Here is a 19,070-nt window from a genome sequence, read left to right as displayed (position 1 = left end):
TAAAATTAAATATGAAGTCTACATTATGTAATTATACACTTATTTCCCACTTTGTGTATTCTAATTTCTTCCTCAAAAACCTAAGATGCCATCTTGCAGACTGCCCCCAGTGGCTACTATTTTGGCAGCAGCAAAGGTCAGCTTTAAACAGTTTGCATCTAAAGTGGCTTTAGATACCTTTGGATAGAAAGTACAGTCTAAGCACCGTCCAGACACTTAGATACCTAAAGGGCATCCAAGATAACAAACCAAAGTCCTGATATTCCCTCAAAAGCTGCTCCTCCCATCAGCCCCCTTCTAAGTGATACCACCCAGTTGCACACATAATCATCAACGACTTGTCTCCTTGTTACTGTCTCCTTCATACCCCACATCTAATCTATCGGCAAGCCTTGTTAGCTACACCCTCAAAACACAACCTGAATTCAACCACTTTTCACTTGCTGCAAACTTCCAACCTAACCTAGGCCATAAACATCTCTTATTTGGAACCCTGTGATAGTCTCCTAACTGGCCTCCCTGTTTCTCTTATTTATCCCCCCAAGTCTATTCTCTATACCAGGTCATCTTATTCAGATACTATTTGGATCATGCCTTGTCCCACTTCAAAACCCTCTACTCATTTAGAAGAATCCACATCTTTACTCTGGCCTTCAAGACTTTACAAGAGCAGACCCCTGGCTAGCTCCTTGACCTCATGTCATACCACACTCTTCTTCACTCAGTACTCTGGCCATGTTGGCCTCCTTGCTTTTCCTTAAATACTCCACCCACCTACATACCTGCATACTCATTGCCTCCTTGTCCTGGAATGTGCTTACTCCAGTTCTTCCATGGCTTGCTCCTCTCTTCATTCAGGTCTCCATTCAAATGCCACTTCTCCAGTAAAGCCATCCCCTAACAAACCTGTCCAATGGAGTCCTACCTGCCCCCCCTCACTCTCCTTACATTAAGATATTTTTGCACTTCCTACTACCTAAAATTATATGACTTATCTGTTTACTCATTTCTATCTGAACTCCTTCACTAGAATGTAAGCTCCATGAGGGCAAGACTTTTGTCTGTCTGGTTCACTGCTTTATCCCTAGTGCCTAAACCCGTATCTGGCACACAGAAGATAGTAAAAAAATTACTTGTGAATCTGACAAATGAATAAAGTACTGCTGGCAAGAATTCAGAGGTTGCACAGGAAAGAAATAATGCTCTTTGTGGAAGCAGGCTTAGTATCTAGGTTCACCTCTATTTAGAGTAGAGATAAGAACAATTTACAAGTATAATTCACTTTAATTAGTACATTATCTGCTAAAGACATAAGGGAAGTGCAACACTAGAAAAGTACAGTTGCAGCTTGAACAACATGGGTTTGAACCTCGCTGTTCCATTGACACACGGATATTTTTCAATAAATATGTACTATCATCCTACACGATCCAAGGTTGGTTGAATCTACAGATGCGGAACCACTGACTATAAACTTATACCCAGATTTTCAACTGCGTAGGGGTCGGCACCCCTAGCCCCACATTGTTCTAGGGCCAGCTGTATATGATGAGGAAAGTTAAACACATTAAGTTTTAAAAACTGTCAATACGTGAACAAATTCTTTTTGTTTTCCTATGTGTTTATCAATTTAAAAAAAGTGACCACATACCAATAAGTGGATTTTTTCTTATATCCAGAATGAGCAGAGTTCTGTTGGTTTCAAGGGCCTTTAGTAAAGCCTTTGCTCCCTCACTGGTGAGGCCACACTGCTGCAGGTCCAGTGCTTTCGATGAAAGACAAAAGGTCATTTGCAAAGTCTATACAGATTTAACATATAGACAGCTCCCATTTTCTCACGTGTGGAAGAGTCCTGCACAAGAGAAGTCATGGCAGGTTTGTAATTTTGGATATGGAAAAAAACAGAAATGTATACGCACACACATAATGCATAATCCAATTTAAAAACCTCTTCTTGGATGTGCAATGATAACCCTGCCTTTAGTCCCAATGAATCATCCAACATATTTTACAATTACAGAACTGAAGAATAACTGTATATAACCTATGAGCAAAAAGCATCACAAAATGAATCTCAGTTCATAATTAGCAAGGGCGGCAGTGGCATGTAAACCTCACAAGCAAAACCTGGTGGAGCTCAGAAATGCACTGCATTCTTTTGATCATGATCTTCAGCTCCAAATCACACATGAAACTAGTTAAAAGGGGAAAACAAAATAGAAGAAATGTAATAACCGTTAGTTTTAGAGGAAAAAAAGACAAGTCTAAGAGGTTACAAATAATAACAAATTCAAACACTGTGTGAATAGAGAATACATACTAAAAACCTATCATGAAATATGATGGTCAAGAACTCTCTCCATAAAAAGTCAGACAAAAACCAGACAAAAACCAGAAAAACTGATCATGAATTCTAGGGGCTGAACAACCTACTCATTTAAACCAAAGGGATCATCACCAAAGCACAGGTATTAAAAAATATAACTATCATGAGTCATTTATTTAAGTGTTGAGTGGATCATCACATTAAAATAATTGGAGTCTTTCAACACCCCCATGACACATAGAAATAGCAAGTCAGACATATGGATCTGACAGGATATGATACAACCCTTACAAACTCTCACTACAGAAGAATGGACACAGGGTATAATTAACCAAATAGCCAAATTAATACAAACAGCCAGTAAACCTCACCAGTAAATCAAATGAATACAAAATAAAACAAAATGTGGTTATTCTCCTATCACATTAAGGCAAGATTCTGTAAGAAAAGCCTTTAAATAATGTCTATACCCTTTTGATCCAACAACTCTCTTTCTAAGAATTTAACCAAAATAGTCAGAGATATAGGTAAGGATATATATCAGAGGACTATTTGTAACTGAAAAACTGGACAAAGCTTATACACAAGAATGGATAAGCTATGTGCACTGTGGCATATTCATATAATGGAATACTGAACAATTCCAAAAAATGATGCAGGAGATGCAAATTTACTGACTTGCTAAAATGCTCATACTAAATTAATTGAAAAATGTTATAGAATTTGGAGTAATCCCACTTGCATAGAAAATGGAGAGGTACTCATTTTTGTAGTTTTACATTTTTTTACAAGTGCTACAAGCCAGTGTTTGTGAGAGGCAGGCTTCACATCTACTGTTGGGGTGGACTACAAATTGGCATAGCATTTCTGGGTGGTAATTTGGCCATGTGTATCAAAAGTCTTAAAAATATGTCACACTTAGTCATTCCACTTGTAGTACCTTATTCTACAGAAGTAAGCCCGATGGACACAGAGATGTATATATAACGTATTCACATTGTTTGTGACAGGAAAAAGCAAACTGTCTAAATCTAATGGCAAAGAATTGATTAAACTATGGGACATCAATACGATGCAATACTACATGATACATCATTAAGTGAAAAAAGCAGGAATATGAAATAGCAAGTATACTACAATTCTACTTTTGTAATCCCTAAGTGTACAAATATATTTATAGAAAAAAAAAGACTGAATGTATATACACCAAAATGAACAGTGATTATATCTGGGTATTAAAATTATAGGTAATTGTTCTCTTGTTACTCTGTATTTTCTATAAAGGATATATGCAACTCTTAGAGAAAGTTTAAAAGCAAAATAAAAGCTATCAGTAAAATGAGGCTTTAAAAAACATCCTATCACAACAGTATCATGCCAAAAGCTAAGCATATATCATATTAAAAATTCAATATTTTCAATTTTAGAATTTACCTCTAAGCCATAAATCCTCACTAAGAGATTCTGCCAAAGCACTTGCACCCAGGTCACCAATGAGCGTGTTGCAGTTCAGAGTGATGCGCCTCAAACCAGCCATACAGTCAAGATCAGGTCTCCTGGAACGAAGACTCTCAGCCCAGGTTTCTTCATGCCTTCTGATAGTCTGATACTTCAAAGATTTAATGGGATGAAATTAAGATGCTTGAATAAGGAAACAGTGTGTGCCTACTGAGTACGGCTTATTATGTCAAGAGATTTACACACACACATATCAAGTATATATGCCAGGAGCATCAACCTGAGAAATGAAACAGTCACTTCTGGTTTATGAGTCCAGTGACCCAGATTTTAGTCAGTCAGTGATTAGATTCTAGCCACTGGATTTCCTGTTTCTGAACACTTATGTAAAGTTGGACAACTCAATTACAGTCTATGAATTATTTTCCTTATCTTCTAAGTCAGGGAATTGGTTCTAAATTCTATCTTTGCTGAGGCTCTATATTTCATCATTCTGTCCTCCAATGGCCTCCAAACACCTGACTGGGAAAACCAAAAGAAAACTTTTTAACAAGCATCTTATTTATTAACAAATTATATACACAAAGTTCCATACATATAATTTAGGTACATGATAAACTACACAGATTTTTTAAAATAATACAAAGGTAAAAATGTTCTGATATTTTCTTTTCCTAACTCCTAAGGCATTATTTTGTTTTACTTATTTTTAAAAAATATTTATTTATTTATTTGTTTGTTTGTTTGGCTGTGCCGGGTCTTAAGTTGCAACATGCCAGATCTTTTAGTTGTGGCATGTGGGCTCTTAGTACGGCAGGCACGTGGGATCTAGTTCCTTGAGCAGGGATCGAATCCAAGCCCCCTGCATTGGGAGCACGTAGTCTTAACTGCTGGACCGCCAGGGAAGGTCCAAGCATTATTTTAAAAACTATATTTACAAAATGGATCTCACATGCTACCTAGGGTGTGCACACAAACTTCAGAGGCCTGGACTATGCAGAGCCAGTTGGATGTGCCTTGGGAAGATAATGGTTTGACATCTAAGCACAAGTACTGTCTTAAAGACATTCAATTCTTTATATTCATAAAGTAAATTTTGGTAACAGGGAACACTGACTGTAAATGAAAAAAGTCATATTACATTCTTGAAAAAATAAAAGACTCAAAGTGCCTTTGACACTCTAAAAGGAAAATCATTAGTGTCATTTTTCTATTAACAATAACTTATAAAAGCTCCAAGCACAAACAACAGCAATCACTTGCACAGTGCTTAGTATGCGCCAGGCACTATTTATACAAATGAGTTCAGTTAAACCTCATAATGAGGCATAGAGGTTAAGTGATTTGCCCATGGTCGCTAGCTATGAAATGGGAGAAAGGGAATTTGAACCTAGGCCATTTGGCTTTGGCACCAAAGTTCTTGGCTGTTTTCTACCTCAGGGGTCAATGGACTTGCCCTGTATAGGTTCAAAGAATTTTTCAATTTTTAAAATCTAAATTTAAACATTTCCAGATTTGTGGGATATACAGTTTCTGTTGCAACTACTCTGCCCCACTGGCGTAGGGTGAAAGTAGCCATAACTACCATGTAAACAATGGGTGCGACTATGTTCCAAAAAAACTTCCTTTACAAAACCAGGCGACGGGCTGGATCTGGCCCACCAGCCATAGATTACCTATCCCTGATCTGCACCATCAAACTATTAAAAAGGCTTCATGTCAAATTATTAAATAACTTTAGGCCTAAATACAGTCATTATAACCACTGTAAAGTTGTTAAGGCATTATTTTAAAAACTGTATTTACAAATTGCTGATGTACTGATTTTTATTAGTTTAAAAACTACAGCAGCTAATAAACACTTGATTCATTTAAGTCTTGAAGACTATAACGGCATAGTTTCTTCACAGTATTACAATAAATATTTTCAGTAACTAAAATACATAAAAGTATTATTAGGTATTATATATTAAATCTCTTATTTCTAAAATTAAGTGGAGTATCTTTACTAAATGGTAGAATCCCAAACTGAAAACTGGTCATATTCTTTCAGCAAAATGAAAGCTGCACTCACATGTATCAAAAGACAAAAATTAGGGTTTCCCTGGTGGCGCAGTGGTTGAGAGTCCACCTGCCGATGCAGAGGACACGGGTTCATGCCCCGGTCCAGGAAGATCCCACATGCCGCGGAGCGGCTAGGCCCGTGAGCCATGGCCACTGAGCCTGCGCGTCTGGAGCCTGTGCTCCGCAACGGGAGAGAGGCCACAAGAGTGGGAGGCCCCCGTACCGCAAAAAAAAAAAAAAAAAAAAAAAAAAAAGACAAAAATGAACTGCCATCTGTATCAATATATTAATGTGCTTCAATCACATATGTTTTCATGAAAGTTTAAACATAAAATCACCTTTAAGATCTAGGCCATGTGATCTGCTCCCTGCCATGTCAGATTACACCCCATGAAGTTTACTTAACTTGTCTTAAGTGTGATAGAATTCTTTATACCTTGAAAAATAACTAAAAGGAAAAAAACACACACACAATAAGATGAAGAGCCTATACATTTGTCAATCTTGACTTATTTGCTTTTCTTGGGTCAATTGGAGGTTTATAGCCACATTCTCAAAATCATTAACTACAATCTTCCCAAACAGGTAATTGACGAACAGATGCATTCTAAAACTTGTCAGTAACAAAGTGTTATTCCAGTTTATTGCAACAGTTTAATTCTATTTAGATACTAAAACTGAATACACTGAATACTGCAAACTTTATTCCCAACCACTCAGCAAAGTACTACATATCTTTTCAGATATAGGAAAAAAAGGAAAAAAATAAAAAGCATAAGATTCTTCCTATTTTCATTTCCAAAGATACATCCCAATGTTGTTTATCAATCAGTGATTTAAGAGTCAACTATAAACCCAGTATTTTATTAGGTGCTATGCAGTATACTAGAGCAATATAAGAGAGAGGACCTCAAGCTCTCTGTTCCCTCAAATTGAAAGGCAGTCTTCCTGACCCCTCCAGACCACTACTGGACACAGGGAACACACACTAATGTTTCAGGACACCAACCAACAGTCACGTGCTTTTTGATTAGTTCCATGACACACCCCCACTAACACCACTGAGTTTGCTGCTCCTACGGGACATTACATGTATTTCCTCTTTTAACACATACCACAGTGCATCATAATTATGATTGCAGCTAGATGTTCTAACAATTTAAAGAGAATGATGACTTTTTTGCTCTTTACATCTTGCTATTTCCCTTCCCATAATATTTCTTGAGAAAACCATAAAAATATAGACAAACAAAAAAAAACAGAAAATATACAAAATTTGTGGTTTGTGGCTTAACACAAAGTTAAGTAAAATTAGTTCTGACAGTATCCAGCATGACAAAATTTCATGGTACAAATGAGAACAGACCAAGGTTTGAGCAGGTACAGGAGACAATCCAGGCATGAACAACACCAAGAAAAGGTAGACAGGAAGTAACATGGTATGTAGGAAATCACAAAACCAGTCTGATGGGAAGAGACTTAAACAAGACTGAAACTCACTTTCTAAACCTCCATCTCTAATTGGACAATTCGCAGGACACAGGTGCACCAAAGTGGCCAATTTATTCAATCCCTTTAAAATGGAGGAAGAGTTTAAAATTTTACTGGTTTAGTTTGCCCCAACAGCAACTATCAAATGTCGGCAGGACACAATGAAGGCTTACCATTGTTAACACAGTTAAGTCTCTCTCTCTCACAACTAGCCCACTTAGCTCCAGGTTCCTTAGCGCACCCGACGCACTTACACAGCATTTAAGAGCTTTACACAGCTGGAGGTCACATCTTTATTTCTTATCGCAGGAACACGACTTCTGTAAACTTTATTTCTGCCAGAATCTAAAGCAAAATTATTGTAAAATAAGTGGTTTAAACCATACATTTTATCATCATTAAAAAGCATTTAAAAAAAAAGCACCTGCTCTGTGCTAAGGATTAGAAACGACTCCTGCCCTTAAAGACTTCATTAAGGAGGGAGATGTGTAAACTCAAAATTTCAATCACATGAGATAAAGAAACATAACCTTTATGCACAGAGGTTCCTTTGGAGGCAGAATGTTATATCCAAGTGATGGCTTCATGATAACCCTGAAGCAGAATCTAGAAAGATGAGGCTATGCAGAGTTGGAGGAGGAGGTGCATTAACTGCAGAGGGAGCACCTGTGCAATGACACTCAAGGCTGACACCGGCTGGGCACAGTAAACACTGCATGTGGCGATGACTAAAGGGCAGGGGTCCAAGTGTGAGAAGAGACAGAAATGAAAATAGAGATGTTGGCCCAAGCAAGCCTGGAAGAGAGCATGGCTTGTATCCCACAGGTGATGAGGCCTGGGGCTACCACTGGCTGAGTAAGGGTGCCTCCGTTGATTAGAAAAAGGAGCCACGCTGCTGAAGGACCAATTAGATAAAGGGAGTGACCACAGAAAGCTCCGCTTCCTCAGGACCAAAGAGCCCCATGAGGCTTGGCCAAGCACAGTTCAGACTACATGCCTCTGTGCAGAGCACACGCTGGGCGGCTAGTATGTACTAACTCTGTGTGGGCAAGCCATTAGCAGCATTATTTTAGGCGTATCTTTTCATGTTAGAAGATCACTCAACCCCAGTAGGCAGATGAACTTAGAGGAACTGAGTCCAGGGGCCGCGAAACCACCCAGGAGCTTCTGTCATAGTCCGGGCAAAATGTAATATGGATGAAGAAGCAAATTTAGGAGGAGGCCAAAATCTACAAGCTGGACCCACTGGATTGAAGACATAAAGAAAGTTCAGTGAAGAAACTCTGAAGAGAATGGGCTCTGCAATAAATTTTTCTTAAATTCAATGTAAAATATTCGGCAAAATTAAGTACAGTAGCCTTTAAGGTCCCTTCCAGCTAGAATTTATTTTGATTTCTACATTATTACTTTGGTTAAGTAAAGTCCCATCAGAGGTACAGAACAGTTCCTACACCTGAATGGGATGCAAAGAATAATCTGACTTCTCTTCACCAGGGGATGAGTTGAACTGTCCTTGCAGGAGAGATAACAGATGGTGTGAACCCCAGATCCTAAAAAAGGGGCCAGGCACACAATAAGTATTCAGCTTTTTGAAAACAAATGAACAATCATTTCCTCTCCTAGATCTTCACCCCCTTTCTCTGCTGGCTACTTTCTCTCAGCTTATTAACACCCTCAAATATACCCACATAAAAAACTCTCAGACCTATGATTCTCTGTATCATCTTGTGGGTAACCTAAGTATCTCCCATGCCTTCAAACACCTGTCCTCCCACAAAGCCCAGATCTGTACCTTAGGCCCAGACCCGTCTACCAGGCCCCTCTAAAGCACTGAAGATGAAGTAAGATCCTCTCGCCACCCCCAATCCCTTCCTACTGTGCTCTGTATCTCACAAAAAGATGCAGCTGTAAACTGTCACCCACGCTTGCTGCCCTCCCTTTTCTAACTGGTCACCAGGCCCCACCAATTCTGTCTCTGATCTCCAAAACCCAGTCCAACCTTTTATAACTTAAGTGGGACCCTTAGATTACAATTCACCCTGCACCCAATCAACTGCCTTCCACATGGAGGTCCGAGAGAGCCTCAAAACCAGAAGTGCATCTCACTGTTCTTCAGTGTTTCCCACAGCCTTCAGGATAAACATCTAAACTTCTGACAGGACAAACAAGGCCCTGTTCTGTCGGGTCCCAGTAGGTTTCCAGTATCAACTCTCATTTCTTGCCCAAACCCTGAGTTCCAGTCCTGTACCTTAGTTTTTCCATGTTTTCTTATATTTCTCAAACTCTGACACACACTGCTCCCTCCTGCTACCCCAGGAGTTTCTACATATCCTTAGAAAGGATGGCACCTCCTCCAAGAAGCCTACCTTGAACTTTCCCTTCCAAGTTTCTGTGCTCTGCAAAGGGGAAAGATGGGGGTGGGGAGGGATAAATTTGAAATTTGGGATTAACATATACACACGACTATATATAAAATAGGTAATCAACAAGGACCTACTGCATCGCACAGGGAACTCTACTCCATATCCTATAACAAACTGTATGGGAAAAGAATCTGAAAAAGAATGGATATATGTAAAACTGAATCACTTTGCTGTACACCTGAAACTAACACAATGTTGTAAATCAACTATCCTCCAATATAAAATAATAATTAAATTTAAAAAAAAAGATTTTGCGCTCTGTAGCACCAGAACTCACTTCTTCCAGAGCACTGACTACTGTGCTTGTGTTTACCTGCCGCCCTGTAGAAGAGAAGATTACCTAGGGCAGAAGCATCGTCTCCAGCAGCCCTTGGTTCTGACAACTCATTCAAGTTCCAGGATACTTTACACACATAACCTGCTTAATTAATTCTAAGAACCCACAGAAAGAGTGGTTTTTAAAGTCATTTTACAAGTGTGGGGATTGCAGTTCAAAAGTAACCTGCCCAGGCCACAGAGAGCATAAGCCCTGGAATTCAAACCCTAAGCTGCCTTCACACCGGTGCTCTTTCCACTACATGATACGACTATTGAAAAAAGATTTTTTTTTCCTCAGCCCTGTTTTAATGGAAAGGAAATGAAGCGGGGATATACGCATTTCCTAATCGCTTTGGTGTGTACCAGGCAAAGTCATTCAACAGACCAGGTAACATCTGTGCAACAATTAACGATGCTCCAAACTGTGCTCAGTGTACTACATTGTAGAACCTACAAGCATGAACAGTGCATCCTTGTAACCGCCACAGAGACTGGGTCCTATTAAGCCCATGCTACAGATGAGAACACTGAGACCTTGAAGCCTTAAGGCACTAGGCCGGGGTCACCGAGCTGGCAGGAGTCCTAGGTCGCACGCCCCGCCTACTGCACGCACACCCGGGAACTGGGCACCGGTTCTAGTGCCCACCCTCCACCTTGTACCATCTAAAACTTCACTTCGTAGCGCCCACACGACAGCCCCTGGAAGCGCGAAGTACAAACTTGTCTCGCCAAGCCGTGGCTGGAAGAAGCTTTGGATACAGATTAGGGGCAGAGGGCGCTCAGGAGCGGCGCCCAGTCCACCCCGTGGAGGCGGTCGGCATTAACTCCAGCAGGCTCTCCTGCAGGGAAGCGGGCAAGGCGGGCAGAGGCACCGAACCCTGCAGCGCGCACAGGTCCTCAGAGCGCGAGAAGAAGTCGGCCGCGCTCTCCCGGCCCAGCTTCACCGAGTGATCATGGCCCGAGCGCGGCCTCGGGAACGCTGGCTGCGGACACGATGCCCACACCCGCCTGGGGCCCCGGCTCACCTCCCGGCCCCTCGGGCGCTCACCGCCCGGCGGCTGCGGCCCCGCAGCGTGCGCAGGACCGGAGTCGCAGCCAGAAGACATAGGGCCACGGGCTCCAGCTAGGCCGGCCCCTCCATGCCGCGCTCCGGAGCCCACGCACGACCTGGTGTTGGCGCGGGCATCAACGCCCTCCCGAGCTGCGGGGTTGCGGTTTAAGCCTCCGGGCGGGCCCGTGGGGGCGGGGCTCGAGGACTTCTGCGCGCTCGCCATGCGTCCGCAAGCAGACCTGCCTCCCATGACAACGCGGCTTGAGGAGCAGCACGCAGCCCCGCCTCCCATGACGACGCGGCCTAGCTTGAGGAGCAGTCGCGGGAGCTTTGAGACTAGGGCGGCGCGAAAGGTAGGAGGTGTGCAGGGTTTGGGGTTTACAAAAAACGTTTGCTGACTGGTCCAAACAAAAGTGAGGCATGGTTGTATCAAGGAATTTTAAAAGTAGTTAAACTCCGGCTGTCTGTGCTCGCCCCGCCCAGGAGAGAGCATGCACTCTCTGAGGGACACAGGAAAGGCTGAATGAACGTCCGCCTGTGGTCCGTTACATGGTGCACGGGTGTGTGAATTTCTGCGGAGAGCTCTTAATTTCTGTAGTTTCTGCTGACTTGACACGGTGGTTGGCAAATGCTGACGTGTTCCATGCATTCAGGACATGATCGTGGTTACTAATAATCACCTTGTTTCGTACTGACACCTCCACAGAGAATTTCCTACTGAATATCCACTTTACAGAAGAGAAACTGAGGCGTAGGAAGTGAAGTGACTGAGTGAGAGGAAGAATTCAGACAATTGATGTTAGTAAATTAACCTTGCAAGGAGGCCGTTAGACGGCGGTGGCTCTAGTGATGCGGCTGCCTATGTAAACCAACCAAAATCTAAGCCTGTCAACGCCTCAGGGTGACGAAAACCGCTGAGGACAACCAGTTACAAACCACCAACTAGGCGTTAAAGCCATAGCAAATCAGTCGTTTCCTTGCTTTGCTTCTGCCCTTTTAAAATAAACATCTCTGCAGCTCCTGTGGCTGGAGTGCTCCTCACCTCTTCCGCTTTGTGGTGCCTGAATTAAATCTATTTTTGCTCACATAAAGTGTTAAAATTTTAAATATGCCTCAGTTTGTCTTCTAAGATTGGCCGTAGAAGTTGGATTTGTGTCCAGTTTCTAGAACAGTGGTCGTCCTCTGGTCAGGCCTTAGGCGTTACGTGTACAACGTTCCTCTTCTACCACCACCTTCTGGATGCCTCCACCCACTACCAGCTACCGCGCGTCAGATCCCCTAGATGTGGTCAGCAATGGCTTTCACATGCAGCGTGCTCACATTATAACATCGCAGACACTCCTCCGTCCTCCAGCCAGTGTGTGAAGTGAAACATTACCATTCCCGTTGAAGAGTCTGGTGTGACCACTTTCCCAAACACAGCCACTCCCCAGCTGACCCTGGGTAACCACTCTTCTGAACTTGGTCTCCATCACTGGCATGGATGTCTTTCTATGTAGGCTACATTTTTAAGTATTCTTAAACTGCATGTAGTATTCTATTTTGTTTTCTCTTGTTACTTGCTTTATTTAGTGTTATCTTTTCTAGATTCATCCATGCTGACACGTAAAGATCTGTCTAGTTCATGTACTTTCCTCGCTATGTAGGATTCCCATGTAGGGAAATACAATAATTTATATGTGCATTTTCCTGTTGATGGACATTTAAATTGTTTCGAATTTTAAGTATGATTTCTTTTTTAAAAAAGTTTTATATACTTTTTAAAGGTTACTTTACATTTACAGTTGTTACAAAATATTGGCTATATTCCCTGTGTTGTACAATACATCCTTGAGCCTATCGTACACCCAGTAGTTTAGATCTCTCACTTCCCCACCCCTGTATTGCCCCCTCCTCCCCCTCCGCACTGGCAACCATTAGTTTGTTCTCTATATTGGTGACTCTCCTTCTTTTTTGTTATATTCGGTCGATTGTTGTATGTTTTAGATTCCATATATAGGTGATACCCTACAGTGTTTCAGAGTTCAAAAGACTCTCACGACAGAAGCCAAAAGGCAAGAGCCGTTTTACATTGATAAAAAGCATTTTAACTATGTAGAAGCAGAAAATGAAAAGAAAGAACTTTGCATTAAATTTAATAAAAGTTCAGGGAGCTCTTTGTGGTATATTAGTGAACTTATTTGTGGAAATTTAGCCATGTACCTTGTGTTGAAGAGGTACCAAGAGTTCAAGAACTCTCACAATTTGAGTACACTATTGCCTTACATGTAGGCATGGTGGCAGCCATTCACATAACAATGATTTGGAGGATGTTGTGTTAGTCAGCTCTTGCTCTGATAATGCTTTGGAAAAAATCGACCCAAAACTCAGTTACATAAACAAGAATTTATTTTTCTTGGACCTATGGGCTAGCTGCAGTGGCTCTCTTTTAGACCTCTAGATGGCTGGTTTTGCTCCGTGTTTTGGATCATTTTGAGGTCTGTAACACACATCTTCCTCTGCAGCCCAACTGTGAGGCTGCAGCTCCCAGGCCCTGTCTTCTCACAAAGTTCACTGAAACATAAGAGGTGAGCCCAACTGCACAAGCCCATTTAAGCCCTCTGCTGCTCATTGAAGGCCATCATGTCTGCTCACACTTCATTGGCCAAAACATGTCACAGATCTAAGCTGTATTTAGAATATGTGTATTTGTTTAAAGTTGGGTGCCCTCACAGAAGAATATTGCATTTTGGACAGTGTTACCTTAGCATTTTCATTGGCATTTGCAAACGTGATAAACGCCATGTGCACTTTTTCACCTTTGAGAACTTTTTGAAATTATGGGACCATTTCTATTGGAAAAGAGGAAGGTACACTTTAGAACTCAACTCTAGTTATGGCATTGCTGGGAGAAGAATTGATGAGATAAAGTCAGTACAAGTGAAAGATTTGGGATTCACATATTCATCATTAACATAAGCATTCTACAGAACATTCCTGAAGAATTGTGATGCTTGCTTTATGTGATTTCTATCATAAATCATTAGAATTTGACCAAGACACTTCAGTAAAACATACATCATACAGCACATCGCATTTTAGTTTTTCCTACCACTCCACAACTTATCATCAATACTTTACCATAACTCAGAAACAGAAATAGAAACTGAGTGAATTCATTGTTAGCGGACGGGCTTCACAAGCAATACTAGTGGAAGTTCCTCAAATGATAGCAGACAGTAACTCAAGCCATAAAAACAAAACAAAGAATGCTGACTAGAGCTGTTGTGTAGGGAATTATAAAAGATACTTTAATTTCAAATTTCTTTTCCTTTCTTCTATTAACTAATTTAAAAAGTAAGTGCCTAAAAATATGACTATATTTGGATTTTTCTCTATATAACATAAATATATTTGATGATATGGCACAAAGAAGGCAGTGAGAGCAAAGCTGTATTAGAATAAAAATTACAGTAGATCATAAGCTGAATCCGCAGGAAGAAAGGAAGAGAACCAGAAATGGTAAATAGATTAACCCAACAAATTCAAAAATATTTATTTGCTTTACTTTCTTCTCTAAGCTCCTTGAAAAGATAAGCTTGTGAGAAGTAATAATTATAATAATATGTTGTTATGTATGTAACATATATAAATGTAATAAAAACAAAAAAAGGGGAAGGAATACAGCTCTATAAAAGTACAGTTTCTGTTTCTCACTGGAATGAAGCTAGTAAAAATCTGAAGAGATTCTGAGAAGATGTATTACATAAGCCCTAGTGCAGCCATTACTCAAACAATGTGGTTAAAAATCATTAAAGGAATTACATGTTACAGTAGAAAATATCTACTTACTATAAAAGGAAAATGGAGGAACAACAACAATAACAATAAAACAAAAACATGAGACATGTAGAAAACCAAAGGTAAAATGATAGACATAAATTAATCCTACCATATCAATAATAAAAAGTAAATGTAAATGTATTAAACAATACAATCAAAAGGCAGATATTGTCAAACTGGGTTTTAAAAAATGTTTTCTATAGGAGACACTCCTTGGATTCAAAAGTCTAATGTGTACAAAGTAAAAGGATGAAAAAATATACATCATGCAAATAGCAACCGTAAGCATTGCTGAAGTGGCTATACTAATACCAGAAAAAATAGACTTTAAAACAAACAAAACAGTTACTAGATATGAAAAGGGACATTTTATGATAAAGAAAGGGAAGATACAAAAATTTTTAACATATTTGCCCTGAATAAGGTAAAACCAAAATACATGAAGAAGAAAATACCAAAATCCATGAAGAATTGAAGGAAGAAATAGATAATTGCACAACATTACATATGGGCTTCAGTACTCCACAGTCAATAATGGATAGAACAGTTAGTCAGAAGATCAACAATGATATAGAAGACTTGGACAAGACTATGAATTAACAAGACCTAATAGATGTTTACAGAACACTCAACCAAACAGTAAAATACTCATCCTGCTCAACTACATGTGAAACGTTTTCCAGCATAGATGACATGCTAGGCTGTAAGAGAAGAGATTGAAACCCACGTACATTGCTGGTGGGAATGTAAAATGGTGCGGCCATTTTACAAAACAGCTTGAGAGTTCCTGTAAGTGTTTAAACATAGAGTTACCCTATGACCCAGCAGTTCCACTACTAAATATATACCTAAGAGAAATAAAAACTTATGTCTGCACAAAAGCTTTTATGTGAATGTTCATAGAAGCATATTTCTAAAAACAAAAATTAGAAATAATTCAAATGTCAATCGGATAAATGAATAAACAAAATGTGGAATATCCATACAATAGAATAGCATTAAGCTATAGAAAGGAATAATATATTGATCCATGTTACAACATGGATGAACCATGAAAGCATTATGTAAAGTAAAAGCAGCCACTCACAGAAGATCACATATTGTATGGTCCCATTTATATGAAATGCCCAGAATAGCAAATCTGTGGAGACAGGAAGTAGATGAGTGGTTGCCTAGGGCTGAGAAGGTTGAGGAGATTGAAAAAAGCTTAATGTGTAATGGGCTTTTTGTGGGGGGACAGAAATCTACAATTGGATTGTTGTGATGGTTACACAAGTCTTTTAGTGGTTACACTGAGAACCACTGAATTGTATACATTAAAGTGTTAAAATTATGAATGTAAATTACATCCCAATAAAGCTGTTAAAATTATGATAATTTTATATTTATAAATTTGAAAATTCATCCAAAATGACAAATTCTTTAAAAATGCAAGCTAACAAGAGTAACCCAAGAAAGAAAAAATATCTAAAAAACCTATATCTACTGCAAAAGTTGTTTGTATAATTAAGTACCTTTACAGAAAATGATTTCCAGGGATAAATGGCTTTCCAAGTAAATTCTTCCAAATATTTAGGGAAGAAATGTTGGTAACCTTACATAAAAATCTTCCAGGAAACAGAAAAGTATATATTGCTTAAAATATTTATAAGGCCAACATAAGCTTCAGATCAAAACTAAAAAGAATATTACAAGAATAGAATCACAGGCCAGTTTCTCTTTTGAACATGCATGCAAAATGTGTAAACAGAAGCACAAACTGTATCCATGGTATGTAAAACAATCATATATCACAGTCAAAGTAGCTTTATTCTAGTAATGCAAGGTTGGTTTAATGTTCAAACATGAAACTGATCCCAGGAATGAATTAGAGTGGGAAAAAAAGTCATTTAAAGCAGAAGTCTTGGGACTTCCCTGGTGGTCCAGTGGTTAGAACTTGGCGCTTTCACTGCTGGGGCCCTGGGGTCCAATTCCCGGTCAGGGAACTAAGATCCTGCAAGCCATGAGGCAGGGCCCCCCCACAAAAAAAAGGAAAAAAAGAAGACTTAACCAGGAGAAGCACAAGATCGAATAAACATAACAGATAACACCTTATGAAAAGTAGGTGAAGATTATGGAATATTCTAAAATTTTAAAACAAAATGAAAAATTTAAAGATTCAAGAGGATGTGACAAATATTGTACATAGGCAAAAAATAAAATAAAATATACAGATGATGGGAGCCCAAAAATCCAGATGCCCATGTCCTGTTTCTGAAGATTCTCATTCAATGGGTTATGGATTTCCTCTATGTTTAGAAACCTACAGGTGTTCTAAAACAGAAACTAACACACCATTGTAAAGCAATTATACTCCAATAAAGATGTTAAAAAAAACACAACCAAACAAACCTACAGGTGATTCTGATACGATTCACAGACAATGTAAAGATCCTGCTTTACAGGAAATAATACCAGATTATTTTGTTATTTTATAGTTATATTAATAGGTTGTACTATTGACTGATAAGTCTGATGTCAAAATGCACTCCCCACTAGGGATAAAAAAGGACTAATAGTCTCTATTGCTACTTGGTGGCAGCATGCATGTATTGCAAGGGCAATTATTGAAGGAATCCAAATGAGTGGAACATTTTAGAATTGGAAGACTACATACAGATCATCTAGTCAAGCTTCCAACTATTATAGTTGTGAAAACTAAGGCCCATATAAAAGAAATGATTTATCTCCAAAGAGCGTTAGTGAAAGAGTATGAAATTAAAAATATCTCTAAACTTTTAATTTAGTGCTGTTTTTATTAATCTCAAGTATTAGCTTAAACTTCAGTGTGACAGATTTGGGATTGAATTCTTGCTCAACTTTACTGATTGTGTGCCTTTTAGTTACTAAAACACTTTTTAAATTTTTTAAAAATAGACTTATTTATTTATCTTTGGCTGCGTTGGCTCTTCCTTGCTATGTGCGGGCTTTCTCTAGTTGCAGTGAGCGGGGGCTACTCTTTGTTACAGTGCGTGGGCTTCTCATTGTGGTGGCTTCTCTTTGTTGCTGAGCGCGGGGTCTAGGTGTGTGGGCTTCAGTAGTTGTGGTTCACGGGCTCTGGAGTGCAGGCTCAGTAGTTGTTGCGCATGGTCTTAGTTGCTCCGTGGCATGTGGGAGCTTCGCGGACCAGGGCTCAAACCCGCGTCCCCTGCACTGGCAGGCAGATTCTTAACCACTGCGCCACCAGGGAAGCCCTACTATAACACTTTTAACTCCCTTTTCACATATGTAAAATGGTGAGCCTTGGCTGATATAGAATATGAGATAATCTAGCACTGTTCTTAACACATACACGTAGTTAATATTTTTTGGCTTCTCATCCCTCTTAAACAGCCTCTATCCTCTTAGCAATGAAAGTGTCTTTCAGCTAGCAAAGCACCCCAGAGCTGACCACATTCTGGCAAGTGATACAGGATTCTTTTTCTTACTGGGCGTTCTTTATACCTGATACTTGAACTGCACTGAAACATGAACATCTCTTCTTTATACTGTATTAATGGATTTGATAGATGAATTTTAAAAAGTAATATGCAGGAAAAAAAGTAATATGCAGGAATTGAGCTGCCTTACTCTCAAGAAATATAATTCAATAGTGGTGCCTAAAACGATAAACAGTGTTTGGACAGGGAGTCCATATTGGATGTGAACTACCTGTACTCCCATTCGTCTATTAAGAATAAATAGAATCCTTTCAAAATCTGTTTTAAAGGGCAGTTATTTCCTTCTGACTCATTTAAGTTACCTGCAAGAAAAAGGCAGTCTCCTGAATCCTTGCTTAAAAGGCTTTAAATATAAAGCAGATAATTTTTTGCAACATTTCCCAAACTTTTCGTTATCAAATTGGCTGAGGCTTCTCAACGATTATCATTTCACAACAATATCTCCATTTTCACCTGCTTTAAAAGAATTGGCCTCGTAGATGTGCCATTAAAACAGAGCTTCACTCTCAACATACTTTAAATTTTGTATTCAAACAGTATGAAGAAAACAGGATCAGGGAATTCAGCCATAAAAGTGAATGGATTACTGATACATGCTACATCATGGATGCAACTAAGTGAAAGAAGTCAGGCACAAA

At 39.5% G+C, this 19,070-nt stretch overlaps 1 protein-coding gene and 1 pseudogene across 3 annotated transcripts in view; one reads left to right on the top strand and one right to left on the bottom strand.

Annotated features, from left to right (window-relative positions):
- The window catches only part of LOC137219988 (uncharacterized), a 47,296-nt gene extending 36,001 nt beyond the window's left edge, over positions 1 to 11,295 (bottom strand). Inside the window, exons 1-5 of one of the 3 annotated variants that reach the window (XR_010941376.1) lie at positions 11,129 to 11,295; positions 7,513 to 7,684; positions 6,187 to 7,421; positions 3,761 to 3,935; positions 1,652 to 1,852 (exon numbers count right to left, since the gene is read on the bottom strand). The gene's annotated coding sequence lies outside the window, so the exon portion shown is untranslated. The remainder of the gene's footprint in view (positions 1 to 1,651; positions 1,853 to 3,760; positions 3,936 to 6,186; positions 7,422 to 7,512; positions 7,685 to 11,128) is intronic. The other 2 variants (XR_010941374.1, XR_010941375.1) reach the window with 2 other exon arrangements.
- LOC137219986 (UDP-N-acetylglucosamine--peptide N-acetylglucosaminyltransferase 110 kDa subunit-like) overlaps positions 11,282 to 19,070 on the top strand; it is a 32,205-nt pseudogene continuing 24,416 nt past the window's right edge.

Source organism: Pseudorca crassidens, chromosome 2 (assembly GCF_039906515.1).
Source record: "Pseudorca crassidens isolate mPseCra1 chromosome 2, mPseCra1.hap1, whole genome shotgun sequence".
Taxonomy (NCBI): domain Eukaryota; kingdom Metazoa; phylum Chordata; class Mammalia; order Artiodactyla; family Delphinidae; genus Pseudorca; species Pseudorca crassidens.
Note: the sequence above shows the minus strand (reverse complement) of the source record. Positions and strands in the feature narration are given on the sequence as shown.